Consider the following 8,213-nt stretch of genomic DNA (forward strand, 5'->3'; position numbering starts at 1 on the left):
AACTTATTATTTTATTTTATTTAATAATGGAATAAAATTAATGTTATTTATTAATATAAGCATTGTTTGAAAATTGCTCAATTTAACATAAACTAAAAAAAATGTGGCTTGTGTATAAATCCCATAGAATTTCAGGTTGCTAATGATGTTTCCTTTCTTTTATTTCATGAAACCGACTATTTTAAACATGTATAATGTTAACTCATTTTGATTCAGCATTATTACGCATTTATTATTACGTTTTCATACAAATTATATTTAAACAAAATGGTGAGTCAAACTCAAAAACAATTAATTTTTTTTTAATGAAATCAAATTATAATTCTGCTCTACAAAATGTTGATACTAAGTCACCTAGTCAACCGAGTAAAAAGTAACGGTAATAGGGTTAAGACCTTTTTACATTATTTAATCTCCACAGACTGAGGGCCCGTGGCTTTGTTTAACGTAACGTTGCTCCCTTACGATAACTTAATAACACTAGCAATTGTTTTTTTACTTAAGGGATATTGTAAGTATAAAAACACTATAAGTTATGGGTACGTCTTCTGCATATAAATTATTCGCCCCTTATATCACGAATTCGTGTTGCTTCTGTTCAAATTCATCTTGTCCTAGGTCCAGAAATCGCTTTCATCATGGCCCTTCAAGGTTGAAATTAGAACAGCCTGATCAGCAATTACAACGTTAAACAGGTACTCTTTGAATAACCTAGTTCTGATTTGAAGGGCGAGTAACATTTCGTGGTTTGCATGAATGATGTAATGAATAATTTATTCTTAGTACGAGTACAGAAACTACCTACTGCTAGATAAAGGCCTCCTACCTTAACAATTGAGGAAAAGGTTTATCGATTATTATACTAAGCTGCTCTCTAGCAGGCTAGTTGCTATTCAAAATGACATACATATGTATTGAAATGCAGGTAACGGAATTGTATTGGATACATTAAAATTTTCTTGCGATGTTTTCCTTTCCTTAAGGTGCAATGTAAAAACAAAATAAAGTACGAGAAGACGATAGTTTTAATCGGATACTGCTGGAACTTCTTAGGTTAAGATCCAGGCATTTAAGAACTGAAAAAATAAGCGTCGTTGATTATGTTGTCCCCCTGAATAATTGCGGTTAGGACAGTAATCAACAGTGACTAGATAGCTGCACGGAAACAAGGGTTTTAACTCTATTTTTTGTTATCATAATCTGTTGAGCCAAATTTACCTCACAGAAATATCATTGTGCTTTTTAAAGGGACGATCCGGGAGTGATCCGGGGAGGTTAAACAAACTGTCTTGACGGTAATTCGTCTGAACTGACATTGGTATTTAGGCATATGAGATTTTTTTACTTCTTTTTTTAGGGAATGAAAACAACCAGAGGGCACAGGTAGGTTTTTTTTTTGTACAAGTGCGAAAAATAATGCACTTTTAAAAATTAAATTATAAATAAATAAAAAGTAGTTTTTTTATACAAAGAATAACGTTATAGATATAATTATTATAGTCTCACAAGTGCTAGTCATATCATGCTTAAGAATAATGATTCAGTTAATAAATAAATCATAAGACACGTAGTCGTTTTATAATATAATGACTTATAAAAACTGCTTCATGCATTTGTATATAAGTTATATATTTTAATTTTTGAGAATTTATTTAGTTACTTCTTAGGAAATGTTTAATTGATGTCATATTCAATCGACACAAAAATATTTTTTTCTTTAAGATTCATCTTTATTTATTATGACTGTAATTAGTTGCTACTTTTGCTACTTACACTAGTAATGTGCGGAAACAGTATCAACTTCTTATGTGTATATAGATTAATAACTTTAATAGTTTATTATTTAGCATAATGTTTTGTGGCAGAAGTAATAAATTGTGGATTTATCTTAATTAGTTACAAAAGCGATAGATGTGGCCTCTATCCTTGCTAGATAGAAGGACAAAAAAAAAGGTACGCGTCGAATAAAACCTCGAATGACACATCGATTGAATTGGTTGAAATATCTAACAAGGCGCTTTTTTTAATTCTTGTTTATATTGTTGTAGTATTTATCTGTGTTATTCTTTTATTCAATTGTACTGTACATGTGTTTATGACTCTATAAGTATTTTTATTTATTAATGTACTGCATTATAATTAAAAAAACTATGGCAGTGGTCTTGTGGTTCTAGTGTAGTAAATCTTTGTTAGCGACATCTAGCGGGAAATAGCATCACAATGAAGATAATGAATGCAAAAGATTTATAAAAGTATACACGCATGCCGAGAGATGGCGTTGTTCAATTATAATAGAAAAAAATCATTTATAATTAAGTCAGATCAAGGTTTATAACAATAATGTGACCGTTGCGTATTGCCAATCATGGGTCAAGAATAACGATCGAAACACTAAAATGCTTATTGTCAATTAAACTCTTTGCATCACGATTTCGTCATGTAGATGCCATAACTTTTATTATTCAATGTTAAAATCCATACTATTATAAAAATATGGCTCGATACTTTGTCTGACTTTCTGTTTTTTCTCAACAGTCCGTATTTCTCGCACGGTTGTTGCAAATGCATCAATTTGCTCTATTTCTAAAAATATGTATTGAACAATTTTGGCTTGTAACGGTGTCAACATTCACTGAAAAGATACTGAATCCTGCACGGATTCAGTGAGCTTCAGTTGAGGTCCTCGTGTTCATTCAATTATTTAATCGTCAGCTCATATTAATTGTACTTTCATATTTTTCATTGAAAGTCTGTCTCTTAACAAATGACAAAGCTCTATTGTGATTGGTATTAGCCGTCCAAACTACAATAAAATGTTTAAAATTACATTTATTTTTGAACTTCCCTAAAATGTGTGTGTTGGTTCCTTACCGAATTAAAGACAAATGAAAACAATAGTGCGCACCATCTCAAATTGACGTGCATCATTTTAGTATAATTGTAACGAAAATTAAATAGGTTGGTTGCTTTCCGGTCTCAAACTCTTCGTTCGCTCATGACGATCGGTTGAGGCATTGAAATGAGAAAGCAAGGTAAACTCATAAAATATACTTACACATTTGTAACGACACAATTACCATAAAAAACATATAAGCACCTATTACAATTAAGTATAAATTATAATGAAATAAAACCAGAACATGTCAAAAATTGTTAAAACCTATTAAAGAATATTGCGGCCTTCGTATTACGTGATCAATTCAAACATGCAGTAGTTACATTTATCGTTTGGATACTATTTTATTTTTGTCGTTTTATTTTGAAAAAATTTAACAGGATTTCTTGTAACGAAATGTAGATACTCGTATGTATTTCATTATTCGAAGTACTGTTATTATTTGATGGAGTATTTTCGATGTAATTTTTCCATTTTAATTCAAGTTTACGAGTTTTTACAGTCTTTCGATTTAAATTAAAAAGTTCTTTAAAAAATGGTTAAAACATTTGAAACAGTATGGTGGAAAAGTATTAAATAATATGAACAAAATCTGTCATCAATATATGTTGAAACATAATCTGTATTCAAAAACAAAATAAACTGATAGGTATATGTATATGTAACAATTTTATTGCTATAATAATGTAAGTTACGTTTTTAATCATTTTATAAATCTTTGCTAAGTATTATTTGAATTATTTTAAAAATATTATGGTATTTTAAATAAGCATTATTGTAATATTGACACTAGGAACAATAATAGGTACACGTTAAAAAAAAAAATTGTCAATTACAGACTTATGTTACATTTATTTAGTAAGGTAAGGTGCTGTTAAGGTTTTTGGAGTAAGAGTAGAATTGCGCTTTTTTATTTACATTTTCCTTAAATTTTTAAAAATGATTATTGTCGAATTTCGTTTATTAGGGTTAAACTTAAAAATATTAAACTACCTCTATCCGTTATTAAGTATTGGCACAATAAAAACGAGATGCGATCAATTTTAGAAATTGTACAATAATATAGATAACAATGCTACAAAATATAATTATTGTGATGTTGTAAAGATAGGCTTAGGGATGTGGAGAGACATTTAGGTAGTTACCCATAAATAACTCTTTTACATTTTTTTAAAAGTCCAGTAGGTAATAAATGCCTAATATTTTTAAAATGTCCTTTTATATTAAACTACATTAAGTAATTGATGATTATATACATATATACATAACATATAGGAGGGTGATTTATTGTAAATATTGTGCGTAAGATTTCTGATTATTTTTCTGTGTTTTTATAATATAGACATCGAGCAGTTAGTTCAGACTCCTCTTTATTTATACATACTCTTGTTTGTTTATAAATTAGATATTTGATAATTTCAAAGAGTATAAATTCCATTATCTGTCTGGTCTATTGAAAATCATCCATAAGTTCTATAAAAGTTTCCATAATACTTAAATCTGATATTTTTCATCAGTGGTTTTTCGCTTTTAAATGAAATAAAGTACTCTTCATCGTAGACCACTTTTAAAAACAATTATTAACACAAAAGCAAAAGAGGATGGTAATACAGAGGCAATCTTATCGGTATAGTTCAATTTATATATTTACGTATATATATTCTTGTACACAATTATTATTAATGTTAAAATATTTCCAAATGGACCGGTTCCGAATCATTCCAATCTTCACGTGGAAAGTTGAGCAATATGTTAGCATTGAAAAGTTTTAAATTCATATAAATTATTAAACGTTCTCATGGATAAAGTTCATCTTATTTTTAATTATCCGAATGTGGAGTTCTCAGTTGAGTTTTAAGTGGTATGTTGTTTTTCGATGAAGTCATTTTATTTAGTGTAAAGCTTGTGTTAAGTGTTTGTTTCTTTAGTTGGAATTCGTTTTTGTTACATTAGAAATAATACAAGATGCAAATATTTTAAAGATTTGGTTATTGATAAAGTAATTGTATTTATTTCGTATTTAAATTTGGTATAAGTATAACAGTAGTAAAAAAACAGAATTTTCTATACCAATTGCTTCAACGCATATACGATTGATAGATCAACAGAGATAGAAAGAAAAAGTGAACAAAAAAATCCGGCCAAGAGGGACTTGACTAGGTTTACAACAGTAGGTACACAAATTCATGTTGGATACGAAACCCTAAAAGAGTGCATAACGCGACACACTAAATATAAGTAAATTTTCTGTAAAATATTTAATTGTTAAATGAAATTAAATATTTTGTGAATATTTCAAGCGTTTACCTGGTGCTCATATTAATATCGGGCAATAAGGGGCAAAAATCACTTTTGTCCTATAAGAGCCCCCCCTTAAATATTTTTTTATTTTAATTTTATTATTAATTATTAAAGTAAATATACAGTTAAGTATTTTGTGAATATTTCAGGTGCCTACCGGTTGCCATTATTGATATCGAGCAAAAAAGGCCAATAAAATCTTGTTGTTTGGAAGACCCCTTAAATATTTAGTTTATTTTGTTTTTAGTATTTATTGTTACAGCGGCAACATAATAAATCATTTGTGAAAATTTCAACTGTCTAGCTATCGCGGTTCTTGATATACAGCTTGGTGACAGACAGACGGAAGGACAGACGGACGGACAGACGGCGAAATCTTAGTAATAGGGTCCCGTTTCTACCCTTTGGATACGGAACCTTAAAAAGGGAGCTATGCATTAGCGTATACTTATGATGGTCAGGGATAAAATATTATAACGAAAAAACCCTATTTATCAAGCAACCTTGATTATATTTGCTTTCAATAATCTTTCATTTACTATATTTTTTTAATTATTTTTTAATTAAGAATGTAGCTTTTTGGAGGTTTCCGCGTCCTTGCATGTAATAATGTTAATTTTTTATAAAATGTCATTTAATTATTATGTAAACAAGTAGCTCATAAATTGATAATAAACTATAATTTACATTTTATAATTTTTGCGTAAAAAAGTAAGTTCTTGCGTCGGAAAGATTAGCTTTTTTCATCGGTTATTGTTTACTTTTTATAATTGAAATTAATTAATTTTGTAACATCTATTGTACAATTATTATTTATTAAAATTTTAGAATTTCGTTATGTATAATGTATGTATAATACTTAAATTAACACTCATTTTAGATAATTCACTAGAGACTTATTCATAATTTTGTCATTTTAAGAAATATTCATTAGTTCGAAGACAAATTTTTGTTGATGGAATTTAATTTATGCAGCAGATATTTAAGCAAACTGTGAAGTATAAATATTTAAGAAACAGTGTAAAGCCAAGTCAACCGCGACGTTTATCATTAATTTACTCGCAAAACTTCTTACAATATTATTTTTTTAATTCATAGGTATTTGTGTTGTGAAAATTTTACTCGGTGGTTGGGCTTTGTGCAAGCCCGTCTGTGTATCACCCACTCATCAGATATTCTACCGCCAAACAACAATACTTTGTATCATTGTGTTCCTGTTTGAAGGATGAGCAAGTGTAACAGGCACAAGGGACAAAATCTTAGTCCCCAGAGTTGGTGGCGCATTTGGTATATAAGAAATTTTTAACATTTCTTACTGAGCTCTAGGGCCTATGGGCGGTGGTGACCACATCGTGCGTCGTCAATGTGCCGTTAATCATAAGAACTAAGATGTCCATTGTCCTGTCTGTTCTGCCTGTATTTATACTGAGTCACTAATTTCTGACTTGTACCTACCTCATACAGAGACCTGGTGGTTGACGGTAGTATATTAAATAAGAAGGTAGTATAGTCTAGGTATAAGTAAAGTAAAGATTAATACAAGTCTCTCCAGTCTTCTGTGAAAATTTCTGCCGAATGCGCTCGAATCGACGCGAGGAATGGGCCGCTGATGCGTGGGAAGTCTTCGCGCACCGGATTCAATACAGGATACAGGGATGCATACAAAATATAGTTAAAAGGTAAGAATATGAAAAGAAGATTGCTGGTTCAAATACAAACTAGTACTATTAGTTTATTATTCTATAACAGTGTTTTCCACTAGATTTCATTTAAACCACTTAACCTCAGTTGTAGAAAGTAATGTTTCATCTGCTTACGCAATAACTTGATATTAAATAGTTACACATTTGATATTGAATTTGAGAAATGATAGTTTGTAAATTAAAGATGAATAATAGCCGTTTATTATGCTAATTAGTTGTGAACATATGCGAGAAGGATATTATATTATTTCTAAGACAATATTTACTGCAAGCGTTTTTAAATAGCGATTGGAATTTTGTAATTTGGACTAAAAGATTCTTCAGTATTATAACACGTACGATCTAAAATGAAATCAAATCAGATGTACATATAGTACTTATGTATAAATTCAGAAAGATCGAAGTGAATTGATTCATAATAACAAATATATTAGATTTACCGCGAGATATATTTAAATAAATTTATATTAAGAAATATTATAGTACAATTAAAACACGCCAATGATCGCACATTCTCGGTGCCAAAACCCTACGTCTTTTTTAAGCGTGGTTTTAAACATTTTGTATCATTGATCACCGAAATTAATATTTAGTGTTAATTCTTAGTTCTTAAGTGTTAGTCATATAAATGTAATAAATGTATGTGAAAAATTTTGTTTACCATTAATAAATACGGCATGAAATAATTAAATCGAGCCTTTACCGTAACTTTTATTAATCTGAGTTATTTATAAAGGGTACATATAGTGTGAGGGATTCTAAGAACATTTGTAAGAGATTTTAGAAGTCTGAGGGTCTAATATTCTGATTTGGTGTATTTGGACTTTACCTTTTACCTAGTTGCCATAAGCGAAATAAAAAAACAATAATGTGTCAGTAACAATTAAGCCGCTGTCAGTTTTAGTAAGAATACTCGAATAAAATTGAATAAAGCGTTTGTATCAGATTTTTTAAACCTTCCGTAATTAAAAATCAGTCAAGTACATACACAGAATTAATTATAAGGCAAATAATTGAGGTCGTATAGTACATTAGAAGAAGATTTTTCTTCAATAATATAAAGAATAAATTCGATGATTCTTAAAAATAAAAAAATATTAAAAGAAGTTCATGCTTAATATACAAAATAACCTTTACTATATTTCGGGTATTTAGTTCTTAATGTTGTGTCGTGATTTAATTCTGATGCAATTAGAATAATTTGCCCTGTAAACACTTATTGAACCATAATGGGCTTCTGTAGCATGAAATGCCGGGACCTGAGTGATAAATGTAAGTTTATAACTATTAATGTTACAGTTACCAAACTGGAT

Source organism: Vanessa tameamea, chromosome 4, assembly GCF_037043105.1.
Source record: "Vanessa tameamea isolate UH-Manoa-2023 chromosome 4, ilVanTame1 primary haplotype, whole genome shotgun sequence".
In the NCBI taxonomy this organism is placed as follows: Eukaryota; Metazoa; Arthropoda; class Insecta; order Lepidoptera; family Nymphalidae; genus Vanessa; species Vanessa tameamea.